Source organism: Trachymyrmex septentrionalis, unplaced genomic scaffold, assembly GCF_001594115.1.
Source record: "Trachymyrmex septentrionalis isolate Tsep2-gDNA-1 unplaced genomic scaffold, Tsep1.0 scaffold75, whole genome shotgun sequence".
Taxonomy (NCBI): domain Eukaryota; kingdom Metazoa; phylum Arthropoda; class Insecta; order Hymenoptera; family Formicidae; genus Trachymyrmex; species Trachymyrmex septentrionalis.
In genome coordinates this window covers 275,983-292,713 of record NW_017305938.1, presented here as the reverse complement: position 1 = coordinate 292,713, position 16,731 = coordinate 275,983, and the positions used below count along the sequence as shown (strand labels likewise).

At 30.7% G+C, this 16,731-nt stretch overlaps 1 protein-coding gene across 2 annotated transcripts in view; it reads left to right on the top strand.

The window, feature by feature from the left end:
- LOC108754079 overlaps positions 1-16,731 on the top strand; it is a 93,740-nt gene that overhangs the window by 26,069 nt on the left and 50,940 nt on the right. The gene's annotated exons all lie outside the window — the stretch shown is intronic.

Here is a 16,731-nt window from a genome sequence, read left to right as displayed (position 1 = left end):
AGTATGGAAATAGAAACTATAAACATTCTTCTACCATTACGTATCCTCGAACAGATTTTTATTTATAAAATTGTATTTGGTAAAAAGGAAGAAACGGAAAAGCGAAAAATTTTTTGCGCGTAATTGTGCGCATGAATTGGATAATTGTGCGCAAAGCTAAAGTTGTAGGAAATGAATTAAATATGGAATGTTGACAAAGAAATCAGAAAATAAAATTATTATATTGTAGTATAAATATATATTAAATATATTTTAAATATATGTATTTTATATAGTATATTAAGCAAAAATACAAAACTAATATAATAGTAATACACACTTTGGCAAAATAAAATAATAATGTAAAGGAAAAATGAAAAAATTAGTGCTAGTCATATATAGTATATGGAAACTTCAAAACGCTTGCGCATAGTTGTCAGCCACGACCTGACTCGATATGAAATATGATTATTTCAACATTTCTTAACCAAACTTAATAAATAACAGCTCGAAAGTACATAACAATATACTTTAATATCAACAAATATGCAACTTTAATCAAACAAATTAAAATTACCAACTTACCACCTTATTTTCTGACTACTAAAGTAACAAGAAAAGATGTGATTTCACTTTTTTGTATTTCTCTGGTTAGCAATGTATTTATGTCGTATCTTTAGAGGACGACCTCCTGCGTAAAAATTTGACCACGGTGATGTCTTCATCTATTGGAGAAGTATCAAACCAGGATGCGCACAATTCCCCCACTTTCCCCTATAGAATTTCAGAGATAAAAGCGTGCTTTTATCAATAAAAGCGCGTTCTGAATACGGGCTATATAATATTAGGTTAAGTAAAAAGTCATCGCGTTTTTTTAAAAGACATCTATCAGTAAAAACCGCAATTACTTTCTTACCAACAATATAAATATATCTTGATAGAGTAAAGTTTCAGCTTTAAAAATCTCTTTTTTAAATTATACGATACGACAATTTTTAATGGAGTTATGAGCAATTAAAGTCAAAATAATTCTTTTATTTAATCCGCGATAACTCAGTAATCAAAAGTCGTAGGAATATTTAAAAAAAACGATTTTGTAGGGAAAGTATCAAGCTTTCACGATAGGTAATCGAAAATTTTCTCAAATTCGTTTTGGACACGTTACAAATCCACAAAGTGAGAAGAAAATTTTTCGTCTTTTTCAGCTCGTAGTTTTTGGTATGTAAAAATTATCAAACTCATATAAACTTAAAAAATGTGATAAGCTTTTAAAAGTAGAGATTTCAAGCTTTAAAACCCTTTTTTTAAATTTGAATTTCATTCATTATTGACGAAGATATTGTATATACAACTTTGAGCTAAAAAATACGCGATGACTTTTTACTACACCTAATATAAACTATAGATTAACAGTAGAATTACGATCGATTTGCTGAACAACTATTTTGATACGAGAAGTCATATTAGCAAAATGCTATTGTTTAACTTTGCATAATTTGAAATGCATACAACCAAATAAAATGTTAAATAACCAACAACATACTTAAACATACATATATTCATGATATGCTTGCAAGTTTATGAAAAATGAGGAAGTAATTAAATCAGTATGTACTTTAGTGTGTTTAAATGCTAAAATGTATTTTAAAAACATTTCGAAATGTGTATTTTGAAAATAAAAATGCTGGCCATTGTGTATTGATGTTATAGTAACGGCGAGCTACTGAGCAAGTAATCACTAGAATTCATTATCTAATAATGGAGATATTAAAAGGAACCATTATATCTGTATTGGCCATAATACGATCTTCTTCTCTATAGAATTTTAGAAATAAATGCGAAATAAATAAATGTATCAATAAAAATGAGGTATAAATACAGACGTATGTCTTCCGCTTGAAATAAGATTTTATGTATTAAGCTACTTCTCGTAGAATGCGTAATTAATCTGAATATTTGCGAACGTAAAGATTGCAAAGTTACTTCGGTAACTTTCATTGCTCGTAAACAAGTTCCTCCCACGTACCTAATCAATATTCACAGTCCGGGAACAATACGTTTGCTGTTTTACGAAAACTTGCTACGGAAATATTGATTGACTATTCGCGCATCGTTGTGTAATATGAACGCCTGTTTATGTCTATAACAACAGGAAATACAGACAATGCCGGTTGTAATGTCACCTATACATTACATTTGCAATACCGTTGAAATGACATGAAAATATTATGTAACTGACAAACATTACCTATGACCTATCTTCTCTTTTGTTAAACAAAGATTTGTAATACAATATTTCGAGTCGGATATATATGTTTCATCAGGCCGTCTTAATTACATATAATAATCATAATTTATGAGATGCCCATGAAAGATATTATATATTCACTGTCACATTGTCCATGGATAATTTTCAAACCGCTCGCAGCGAAATACGGAATAATAAATTTATGGTACATGACTACGTGAAATTCAACACAAGCGCGAAAGTGCAAATTTGAAATACGATGTGATATCATACTACAACTCGATAGCCATTGAGCGTCATTTCCATATCATGTTACACGGTCTAATTACGATGTTATGACATCCGTCCGAAATTATGTCGAAATCATGAGGCACGAACGTTTGTGGTTGTTTATACGTTGAATATCGTAAAAGCGTTGGATCAATGTGTCATTTACCTTCGTATCGTCATAATGCGCATAAAGTTCACAGACCAAACACATTTTTAATCGAATTTTAACTCAGCTCGACCGTGACGATGGCTTACGCTTCAAATCCTCTCATGCGAGATCGTCGTGTGGGATCTATGAGTGACTCAGCGTCCGGAATGCGAGAGGGGTCTCCAAACCCTCATAAGCTGCGTCTGCATGATGGGAAAACGCGTGCGATGCACGCTTCTAACGTGCATTTTACTTTGCTTTTAAACCGACGACGTGTGACGCGTGTTTATGGTCATTTTAACTCAGCAGCGCCTCATTAGCCTCCGGCTAATTCGCCATCTCTTCTATGTTGAAAAATGCAGCGATGTGTCCTAACGGAATTCATTTAAATCTCGCATTTTGCAACGCGAATTATTCACGTTGATTTTCGGCCCGGGCATTTTACATGTATTTCACTTCTCTTTATCCAATCCCAGAGTTGACAGTGTCATGAAAAAGGAACCTACTGCATTAACTTACAACTTCTCTCTTCTAGCTAAAATATACTTTTAAATTTTTCGTACAACAGACTGTCGTTCTTCGTTGTTTGCTTCGCAACTGTCTACTAAACAACATATGTCACCGTATGTCGGGCTTTATGTCTTATGGAAACAATTTGTACGGAGTCTAATTTCAGAGTCCACCAGCACACATCCCAAAGTGCACATGTCTCGCTGGGAGGTGGCCTATTTCTAGAATCTGCCACGTCTCGAGTTTGAAACTCGCGTGATTTAATTTTCAACTCGATATGTCATTTATGGTATTAATGGTGACACTCGTAAGATATCCCGTAGTTCGTACATGTATTAAGTACGAAATCAATCTCGCCATATTATTCACCTGTATAACGTTATAATTGCTAATTCGACGAGTAATGGAAAATCGATGTTTTTTTACAACAATTTATACATCTTTATTAAATTATATAGAATTACAGTATTATCGCAAAAATCTCGTAATTAGAATCTTTCCTTTTTCAGGAAAGATAAGAAGACAGAAGAATATGAAGAAATTAATATATCAATGACTGCGTTCAACAGAAAAAGCAGCTTTGCATCTATTGTAAAATTCTTGAATATGATTGCTATATATTTAGATCCAATGAGGAACTAAAGGCAAGACCAATCATATTATAAGAATTTAACAATAGTTGTAAAGCTGCTTTTTTTACTGAACGCAGTTATTGATATACTAATTTATATATTTTGCATTGGTTTCAATATTTAAAAAATTTCTTTAAAAATCCTTTTAAGGAAGCGGTTTGCGAATTATCTTTGTGTTTTGATACATCGTTAATATTAATGTTTTGTAAATATTGCAGTTCACTCCAGATCAGGAAGCAACCTGATATGCCCTGAATGAAGAGAACTGCAAAGTTTACAAAACATTGATATTTAATGATGTATCAAGATACAGAGATAAACCGTGTAGCTTCTTTGAAGAAAATTCCTGTGGAAGTCTTAAAAGTAATATTCTATTAACTTTAATAATTATATACTGATATGTTTCAATATAACTAATGTCATTAATTGAGAATATTTATAGTTTAATAATGAGATGCTAATCCGATACAAATCATTCAATTACTCTTTTGGATATACTGTACATAAACTGAAATGAATTAATGATAGTAAAGCTGATTTAAATATCGGAGATAAAGGTATGTACATTGAAAACTGCATATCGATAGCAATACCAGCGACATTACCGGAAATGATCGGCGACATGCCGTACCTCGCGTGACCAAATATATATCTCCGATTTTTAGAGTCGGCAAGAGTGGCCTGAGTCGAAGGTTCAAGGATACTGCAGGGAAGCCTCGTGTTCGTGCGTTGTGAAAAATCATATTACGGTAAATGGTGTAAAAAAGGGGCAGATTTATTATTAGGCCGGTGTAACTGGTAGTGCGCGAGATATTCGCGATAAGTGGCGAGGAGACGTCGTTTGCTTCGTGACTCCTGTTCCACTTCCTTCTCGCGAACTCCGAATGGCACGTACTCTTTTACGGATGTAACGAGAGAAACAGCGCGAACACGAATTATCGTAGACCGGTATTTTAATCCTCGGTTCGTGATCTCGTTTAATAACACAGGCGATCCGTCCGATTTTGTCTTTCCGCTTTGTTCACGACTTTCCTTCTTGATGCGCTCTTCCTTTGCAACCTCGTTATTCTAACGTTTTGATGGATGAATTTTTAAATTTTTATATTTTCAATTTATATTCCTAACACGTGTTAAGATTGAATCTTGTTTACGTCGCTCTCGAAAGCTACTTGTTTTTAACTTATATTCTTAACACACGTGTTAAAAATTAATTTTATTTACTTCCAGCAGTCACGACCCGGAATCATTTTACCATGAGTTAGGATGTTTCATTTTTATAAATTACGAGATTGGTGTGTACGTTATGAAATGGCACGTATATATTTTTTATATTATTTTTATATTAGAGGAGAAGACAGTATTAATGACCAGTTTAAATATCATATTCCCTCTTAATATTTCTGCGATTAGGTGACGAATAGTGATTTCTTATGAAATTATTTGTACAATAACTTGCTGTTACACTATGACGCTAATATGCCAATACGGAATAATCAGTATTTGTTATAACGCATTTTTACTTTCAAGCATTGTTTTCGAAAGGTACATTTTACACATACTTCCTCATTGTTCTTAAACTTCAGCATATTGTCTCTCTCACACGAATATGTGCCCCCCCCACACACACACATAAATTTTTGAAATGGAATCTACTAATTCTAAAGCATAACAATTGAAACAGTTTTGAAAAAGAGCAGCTCAATTGTTAATTTTTAAGAGTGAGATTTTACTCTTTAGAGTTAGATTCCACTTTATAGAATTTAAGAAGTAAGTTTATTTAAGTGTATTGTTTGTTATTTATCATTTTTTTTTAACTGTATACATTTCGAGTTATGCAAATTTAAACAATGGCATTTGTAGCCTAAGCGTGCTGATTGCTGACGATCTCTTTTTTTTTGACATTTTTGTACTAAAGTATTATTCCACAAGTTGATTACAGTTCTATTCTGTTAATCTTATAATTTATATATTATAATTATATACTATAGATTTTTAATACCGAACAGTCTAATATGCAGAAAAAGTTATGTGTACATATATATATATATATTTGCATATATTTTGCAATATTTTTTTTTGTTAATTTTGCTATTTTACTAATTATTGTATTTTTTTAACACAACTAATTTTTTTAAATTTATTTTTGTGAAAGGGTACTATTTTTGTTTTTCTTTAAGCCATTATTCAGGATCGTCACATTTTTGTAAATAGTTTTAAGTAATAAATATACCAATTTTGAGTCTAGAATCGATTGAGCAACACTTTGACAAGTACGGTTTAAATTTAATTATTAATCAAATTAATGTATAAAATATAAATGAGATACTGTATATCATTTTCTTTTCTATTACTTTTACAATATATTATTACTTATTTTATATAATACGATAATAGTTTTTTCAAGGTAGTTCGATTTACATTGTTGAAATAATTAGGAGAGAACTTCTAATTTATAAAATGATATCGGATATTAATTAACTGCATCAATCAAACACCAAAATATATTGTGCACGCTATTCTGGTCTAAGTATACATTTCTTTATTGTCTGTTTGTATTGATGGAATACGATAGCTTTATGATTCTCAAGAGAGGCTACTAATGGGAAACATTGATTCTTCTTGCGAATCTATTTTATGTGTACGTGTGAACGTAAAAGCCTTTTGTCATTCGAATCGTGAGATAGAGGAATCGCGAAGGATTCTACCAATAAAATACATTTTATTGTCGTTAATCAAATGGTGAGCACATTACATGTTGCTTTTATTATTTGCTTCTTATGCCAAGAAGAAAAACTGATATTTTTACGTCATGCTAACAAAGACCAAATGTAATAGGCGAAGACATAATAAGAGATACTTTTAACATTGTTGCATTGAATGATACAAGTATATGTACAACAGTTTATTATAAAATTTGTATTAAATTTAACACATTTCACATGTCTTAAACGATCCATTCAAATTTATGTGCCAATTGTAACACAATAATAACACAAGATGAATATGTCAGAAGGTATAACCCAAATATATCATATTTTAAAAAATAAACACAAAAACGATAATAGTAATACTTTATAAACAAACATGGAAATTTTTTAGTGAATATTTTTCAGTAAAATTAACATGTATGATATGTTAAATTAATACAATATATATAATATTTTATTCATTTATTTTTAGAATTTAAACATGCACTGAAAAAATACACGTGTTTTACATGAATATTACATGTTTATGACTGGAAAATTACTTAAATATAACTGGAAATTTTCTTTTCCAGATTTTTTTATAATAATACATATTAATGGTAAAATATACGTGTACTACTTTTATGTAAAAATAACTTGTAGTTTTAAATTTACATAATAAAGCGATATTTTTACAACGTATAAACGGAAAAAAAAATAGTTTTACGCGAAATTGCAGAAAAATTGGAATTTTACATTTATTGTGTGAATATTGTAGCCAATCAGAATCTGTATGTTTAACGCGCCAAAAAAAAGATGGGCGAAACAAAGAGGCTAGGTCTGCTCGTCTTTATATTTTACATTTTGTATGTGAAATTCCATGTTCAATGGTATTCCAAAAATACATATTGCATGTGAAGTAAACATATGTAATTTTCCATGTGGAGTGCAATATATACGATTATGTTAGTAAGATCGTAAAAGATTCAGTATAATCATATAAATACTTCTTTCAGTAAGCGGTAACGATTATAGCTCAGCGTTAGTGTGTTAGGTTATACTACTCCAGGAACCTACTCCAGAAGTAGGTTCGAATCCCGACGATACCGTATACTCGTATGTGTTTTGAAAAATTGTAAAATGTGCGACGCGTAATGTTATATAATAATTAATAAATTGTATTCGAAACCATAAATTAATCTTATACATAAGAATAATTAAAAAGTAGCTTATGTTAAAAATTAAAAAAAATTGTTTTGTTTTATATCTGAATTTAATTCCTGTATATTTAACGTTTAATACACGTATAAAAATTAGTATATGAAGTCATATACGAAACGGTCATAGAAACGGAAATTATACGTTTTTATAGACGCATACACGCCTAACATATCAACATTATATTATACACGTGTTCCTAGCGCGAGACGTTATTTTGTATGTAAAATTCCATGTGTGTAAAATTTCAATGGAATCTTGAAAGTACATATTGCATGTGAAATTAAAATAATCTGTAATTTCCCATGTAGGCTGCAATATTACATGATTATGCTGAGTTAGAAAAACAGCGTAATCATGTAATTCCATACAAATATTTTTTTCAGTGTATTTTAAAACACGTTACTTTTATGTTAAATTTACATTCCAATATATATTAATTTTTCTAGGGCTTGAGTGGATCGTTTTTAACACAAATACAAAATGTTTCTTACTATGTACAAATATAATGTATCAAATATAAATATATATAATAAATCGAAAAAATAGAAAAACGTATTATAAATATAGAAAAAATATGTATATAATACTATATATAATACTGTATTATATCGTAACTTTTTTTATTACTTTGTCGTCTATGAATGATTCATTGATGAATTGTCCTGTTTTGAATAGGAGACACATAACTTACAAAGAGTTAAATTCAAGGACCAAATTTTATGCAGTATACTCACTTTACTAATCAAATGTGTCTTAGACACTAAATTTACTAGCACCCGTATATAAAAATTACAATTAAAAGAAATTTTAAAAATTAATTAAAATCGCATCTATTATATATCTTATTTAATTCGATTATTGTGTGATCTATGTTGACCTCGCACTATTCATTAACCATCATCTGAGCTTTACGTGCAATGTACGAACCACAAAGTACATGCATTCTGCAACTCTCGAAAACCACTCGGCACGGTCGTATTTTGAATCGTTTTGTGGCGAGCTTCGGCCACAAACTAGATTTTGATAGACTATATTGGATTATATTAAGCGCATGAATGCATTATCCTGTCTGTACTTATACGAAGGAGTAATCCACGAAATACATATAGGTCAGAAATTCAACACATCTTAAAATATTTTTATTCTATGTACTATGGCATATAATCGTGGATATACTTAATTTGGAATTCCTAGATTATCAAAAATATTACATAAATATAAATCGCAAATTTCGAAATTCTTATATTTTTGATTCATTGTGTTTTTTTTTATAAAGGCATATTGCTGGATGTCTAAATCTTTAAATCTTTAAAAATTATATTAAACAAATTATTTTACTATGAACCTTTAAAAAGAAAAATTGAGCTCATTGTTTTCAGAAAGGTTATTAATTTACGTCTTTTTAAAAGAACGAAAAAGGATTGAGCATTATCTTTTTAAATAATTGAATTCAATGAAATAATAATACTTTTTGATATTGCGCTAGTAGAACATTGGACGCCTTACGCTTCTGTTCCAGCAAGCGGATGATAATTATCATAATGCACTCGCGCGGACTACTTCCTGCCGCTGCTTGCTCCACGATACGTAGTCGCGCAGGCTGCAACTGCAACCTCGTCCTTGTGCATCTCGGTCATGACGTAGTACACGAAGCTCGATCGAACGTCCAAACACCCACGCTCGAAAAGTTTTCGTACGTCGCTGTCAGACATTTTTGCGCATTCCTTTATTCATTTCAGAATTCGTGAATTCCTTGAACTTAGTAAATATTTCTATAACATAAGAGAAAGATAGAATCGAAATATTAATATGTGCCGAGAAAAAAATGTATTAAATTTTATTTAATATTTCTTCGAATAATGCTAACAAAATATTTATTCACGATTCATTTGTGTAGATATTTATATTCAGTAAATATTTATTTACGATAAATAAATAGTACATAGAAAAATATTCTATAATATTACTAAGAAACGTGATTTACTTTCTTTCGAGTAATGGTTATATTTAACAAAGAATATTTTTTAATAATAATTTTTAAGTAAATCTATTTATTATAAATTTTAGAAAACTTATTATTGTGTACTTAAAATAAGATTTTATTTTCTTTTGTGAAGAACATTGTAAAATTGATTGAAAAAGCAAGTTTATGTAATAAATAAATCGAATTTGAATTTAATACTCTTGCTTGAAGTATTGAATTTACTAGAATTCAGAGTACAAATTTTGAACAAATGTGTGAAGAAGTGATAAATTTATGTCTATATGAACTTTTGAAATCCTTGAAACACGTAATTATTATTGGCATATCGTATGTATTTTTTGGTATGTATCTTGAGGCGCCTCTCTCTCATGTACTTTTACGCGCACATTGATCGTACACGTGTATGGGCCGACCTACAGTTTAAACGCCGATTCCGAACGGCAATTTTTGGAGGTTTTCTTGAGCAAGCATGTTATATATTACTCGATGGTTTGCCATTACCTTCGGAGAGGAGCTACGAGTGTAGGAAAATTTTTCGGTTCTGCCAGGGTTCGATCCCGGAATCTCTATAAGTATATCAGACCAGTGCGCTGCCTGCTACACCACGCTTGCGCTTTTATGTTATAGTTAAATTAATAGTTCTCGTACGAAATAAATATGTGTTTATATTTAATAAATATTTATTAATACTATTCAAACGAACGTTTATTAAAATTTAAAACAATTTTTTTCAGTATAGTCTTTGAGATATATAAGTATCTAATAAAAATCGAGATATCTTCTATGAACACAAATTATGCAATACCGATTAATTGTAAAAGTTGTAACGCAAATTAATGACGAGTTTATAAAACGGTTTTATTTGTTAAACTACTTATTATTCTATTGTGAAAATTTACGAGAAATTTCTGTGAGATTATTTTTGCTAATGTTTCCTTTTTACGATGAACTAGTTTAACTGAAGCAGCTCAGTAAATGTGCTTTTCTTCGAGCTAAAGACGACGGATCTGCCAAGTAGATGTGACTAGAACGATGAGTGTTGGATTTATTTTGAGTTGACCCACACGGAGAATTCTTTGTAACTCGGTCGCATCTCTTGCTTATATTTTTCTTCCGGTTGCTAAGAAAAATGTCACTCAGTTGCGATCTATAATAACTCACTTGACTCACAGATTCCTACACAGTTTTGTTACTATCAAAAGATTCCGATATCTTATGTACCTTTTCAAAGATATCTTTATAAACTATTTAAGGCTCTTAATCACCACGGCCATATTGAATCGTGACATCAGAAATGAGAAATGACACGTTAATTTTCATTACGTGTCATTTGTGAATAAAGATAATTTGGATAAAATGAAATGATGAGAAAATCGTGTTAAAATATTTATAAAGATGGACGAAAACTATGTTTATCTTCCCTGATACTACTCAATAAATGATTGTAAAAATTATTGATAAAAGGCACGTGTAAATGAAAATAGTCTACGCATGCGCATTGAATAAAAGCTCTTTATCATGTTTTACAATTATTTACTGAATATCAGAGGGAATAAGGATATAGCTTTCGTCCATTTTTACAATTGTTTTAATACGCTTATTATTTATTCATTTTATTCTAATTGTGTCTTTAGTTACAAATGGCACGTAATAAAAGTTAACGTGTCATTCTCGCTTCTGACGTCACGATTCAATATAACTGTGGTAACTATTCAAGAGCTTTAAAGAATGAGAATAATTATTTCGTATTTATTAGCAGCAGAAATTGGAATTTATAATGACATTTATTTACAATGCATTATACATTTAAATGTACCATAGATATCAAAAGAGCAGTCCAATCCCTTAGTTAAAAATAATATTTATTATTTTAATCTCTATTTGTGTAAAAAATGTAAATTAATTTTGTAGTTAGTTTCAAAGTAAACGATGTCCATATTAACACATGCAATGAATAATAAACTAAATTTAAGTCAAATTTAGTATATATTTTCTTAAAAAAAAAACAAATTGTTTAAGTCCATTATTTTAAATTAATGACACATTGAATAGGATTAGTGACAACCTGTGAATAAAAAATGTTTAAAAATAACTTAAATTAAGTATAATTTAAATTATATTTTTTAAAATTTTAACATCATGAATTTAACAGAGTATAAGATAGTAATCTGTCTTTCTCCGGTAATTTTTTTTAATTTATAGATATACTCTATATGATAATTGTTATATCGCAAATATACATAATGACAATTTGTTACGTAAAAAACATATATATGTATATGTGCGTGTGTATATATGGTATATATATATATATATATATATATATATGTGTGTATATATATATATATTCTAATATCGTATTTTGAGTCGGTTTAGTGGTATCATCAACTTCAAGTTCGTTCTGGCGTAATTAATAGCTTTGTCTGTCGTGCAAGTTGGCGAACGTACATTAAGACGAGGAATAGTAGCGCTAGGTGTACGCAAACGCGAAACTCGGTACTTGTTATCGCAAATCTACCGCGGGACTTCGAGTACTCGAGAAATGTTCATATGCATATCCAATAAATTGCTAACTACTTAATAGTCATTAGCGTTGTGTTGCTGATATGCAAAGAGTAACACAATAATAATCTTCTATTTTTATGGATAGTGTGAGATGAAGCACAACATCTTTTGGTAGAAATGTGAGAAAAAGGAGCGATATTTAATAAAATAAAATTGAAGTACTCGCGACAAAAGATTTAATTTATTATATCGAACAGATTTAACGTATGAAAGCAAGCAGCTAGAAAGAAATATGAGAGTAACTGGATTTTAGCGAATTCTAGGTCTTTGAGAAAATCCGGAGTTAACTTTGCCGCGTAGCAATCTTCTATTTACGCTCCATTTACTATGCATATGTATAAAATGTTAAACGATTTCTTCGCACGCATCAGTATTTTGAGTTCTATCGCGCTGAGTTTAATGATACGTTGCAAATTGATTCATTAATTATCTAATTCATCGGAAGAAGTGCTTTTTAGTTATGATGTGGAGCGACCTAGTATACATAACAGTTCATGTACCCGCGTGTTATGAGGTAGGCAGATCGATTACCCTTCATCTCAATTTACCCGTAATTTTTTGCCTCGTCTTTTTTTAGCCCCACCGTCTCGGAACCTTTTTTTAAATCGTCCGCAGTCCCTTATCGATCTGTAGTCCATTCATTTGGAAATATCTCAGTGTATCTTGGAGGATAGGTCAGGCGCTTCGGCAGGTTGAAAATAATAGTGTGACGTCGGACAGCCGACGGATTCTGCAGCATTGCGTCATAGATTCACGTCTACCACTGATTTATCTCGGCCCGCGCGATCTTGCGCGGTCACGATATCCGTTATTTTCCGAAAATTTTCGGCGAGCTACCATTAGAAATAGCGGAGGTAGCGATATTTCGATGGATAATATTTCAATCAGTTGAAATAATACCGAACGCAGCGGCTGGGAAAAATTATATTTTTTTTTTAAACGTTACTCGAATCTTCGCAGCGCTTTTAAAAAAAGCTTTTAAAGATACTTCACTATAGTTTACCGCGGTATATGAGGGTCGGCATTTAGCTTCGAGGGAGACGTTCGATGAAAATTAAGGTCAATAAATTTTATGAAATATTAACTTAAATTTCTTTTAACGTGGCATATATTTATTTTCTCGAGAAATAAAAACATAAATTACAAGAGAGAAATTACAAGACGTAAACTTTTAAAAGTTTATATTATATCTGTGTGGCTCGGTTTCATTTTTTAGTTACTTGTAATTTAACTTGTTCATAATGTAAAAATTATATTTTTTCAACTATGATTAATCACTAAATTGGTGATTTTGTAGTAAGTAACTTTTAGATCCTGTTTTTCATTTATGTATTGGTTTACTTGTGATTAGGTTTAATCATAATGTAAAAATTATATTTTTCTATTTATAATTAATCACTAAACTGATGATTTTATAATAAATAGCTTTTAAAGATATTAGTACAAAATCATTAGTTTAGTGATTAATTATATAGAAAAACGCAATTTTTACATTATCATCAATACAAGTTAAATAAGATTAATTAAAATTAAATTACAAGTTAACCAGATAATGAAAGCCCGGGCCTTAAAGTTATCACACTACAAAATCATCAATTTACAAATACGAGGATGTCCTCATTAATCAGCATTATTAAGCTAAAAAAAAGCACAATTTTTATATTATCATCAATTTAAAGAAAAATTAACTTTAAAGTATAAGTTAAGTCTAATGAAAAAACCTAGAATACCCCCTTATAGGTATACAGAAAGAACGGTTTTGCTGAAGTATCTACAAATGTAGCTAAATACAAATCCGAAAATAATTTGATTAAACTATAAAAATAATTAAATAAGACACTGAAACTTGTTGTTTCAGTTTATTAAAATTTTTTCCAGCTTCGTTCATTACGCTTGAGATTCTCACACAATTATTTTTATCAAAATTATACAATATCTGAATTATATAATACCTATAATATATATACATGTATATATATATATTTTTTTTAGATCTATATCTATATAAATTTTCAGGTATTTTATTTTTTCCGTGTATTATTGTATAGCTTTGCAAGTCAATTTCACTGACGTCAAAATGTTGACGTCAAAATGATAACGCTTTAGACTTTAATTCTTTATATTGCATTGCGCTGAGCAATGCTCATTCATCGTTAATCAATGAGCTCGGACGCAAAGCGAGTTGCGTCCAACTCTGATGGAATAATAAATATCGTGAAATGGCGTTGACACGAACGAAGTTGCCACTACGTCGTATTTTATGCAACTTTGCATCCCACGGGTGCTACTTATTTTCATTCAAATACCGCAGACATGGTATGTATCAGCGCGTCTATGCATGCATGAAAGCTTGCTACCGACAGTGTCGTTATTATACGAGCAAACAGGTGTTCGCTTATTCCGGTGATGTCGTTGTCGCATTCGTAAACTCAACATGTTCCCATCATCGTGTTTGAGTGAATGGAAAGAGAGTTTGATCACGTATTAATGTGTCAGCGTTAAACTGTCTGATATGCATTGATATCGAGGCTATCCTCATATCCTTAATGATCATAATTAAATGGTTTGTTATGCACTAGGAGAGAATTGCCGAATGCATACTGCATGCTTAAATTGTACCTTATCAATATTTTATTACTTCATATAAGCAATTAATTAATAATTATTATTTAATATAAGCAACATTCAGTAACAAAAATGTGAAATAAATGAGAAAAATAAGCAACAGAGACAAAAATTTAATAGGTTACGTCTTGTTTTATGGATGTTAACAGCATTTTAAAAAGTCAGATACATCTGATATTAATTTTTAATTGATTTATGTAGCTGATAATAATATTGTAAAATCATGCAATTTTATCATGAATTTTTGTATTTTTATGGAAAAAGTTTATTATAAAATATTTTACAATAAATCTTTATTGTGTGTGTGCATATTTGCAATTATTATAAAGACTAAATTGATACTTTTATAAAATCATGTTTCCTAAATCATATCTCTATAAGATAAGGCTGATAATTAACAATAATGAAGTTAATAATTTATTGAATACAAATCTTAATTACAAGAATAAATGCAAGCCGGTTTTATTTCGATCTCCTTTCGTTATTGTTATTTAATAATTATTAAATACTTGATCTTTTTTTGATAAATTATAATAAAATTAAGTGTTATATGTAATTACGTACACTGAAAGGAAAGATTGGCTGAATATGGCATAGCATTTTTAATTGGCTGCTGTAACCAAAAATTGACTACTTACTTCAGCTACTAGAATTTATGAAAAATGCTATGCTATATTTTACCATCTAAATTGCTGTAGAAGACAATCTTTTCTTTTAGAAAGTTTCTTTATTAATTGATAATTTCCTTTATTTATCTTATATTTTTAATTGGTTTTATATTCATAAATTTAGTATATCTTTATAGGAGATACGATTCAGAAAACATATAAGTACGATTTATGGGTGACTGATTGTAGCATGTTACAAAAAAACTTGTGACAAATCAATTTGTTATTGTTGAAAAACTAAACATGTAATACCTAATAAATTTCCAAAATATTCACCCATTAACGCTCAATTTATTTAAAAATATTTTTTTTTAGTGCCGAGAATCACTGTAGGATTCAACGTACTAAAACGTAACTGTCCTCCAATGAGAACAGTGGGCACTAAATGTATTAAGCTACAATTTCCAATAGTTATTTACGTACAAATCAATTCTAAATGGAAAATATAATAAAAAATGGCTCAAGTGATACGCATTCGGCAACTCTCTTCTATTATTATACTATTAAGCCGTATAATTTGCTATTTTTATAAACTTTAACCTTTACGTTATATCTTATAATACTCTTGCAAATTCTTTGGAATGAAATCTCACTCTTAAAAAATGAAAACTGAGTTTTAAAAAAGAGCGACTCAGTTTTCAATCTTTAAGAATGATATTTCATTCATATTTAGAATAAAATTTTCTCTCTAAAAGTTTTAAAGAGAGACGAACTCGCGCTTTGTATCTCGCTCTTAACGCGGATAGCGCGTGAACCGTCATTGTTAAATTAAATTGCGAAACGAGGTACACTGCACGTGTCGCTATAAACATATCCAGAGATAATTTTCGGACGAGTGAGATGAAAATCGATTCGTCCTCGAGATATCGGGTACATAACGTCGTGTTTCATTCGGTTCGCACACGAGCCATCCGTCCGTTCGTCGCTTTATCCCGTTCACACGTGTTCCTCGCATCGGAGGTTGAGAACGGTAGAATACGGTATGGGGTACGGGCTACGAGGGTTGAAGGTACGGACCGATACGGTTCGCGGCACTGCGACACAACGCAACGGGTGCTACGGATCCAGGGGTGGCGATGGCGGCGACGGTGGCAGAGCGGCATGGCGGTGGCGCGGGACGGAGGCGGCGGCGGCGGCGGAGCCCTGCGGCGGCGTCAGAGCCACGTCGCCCGGCTTCATCCTCTTTCGCCGGAG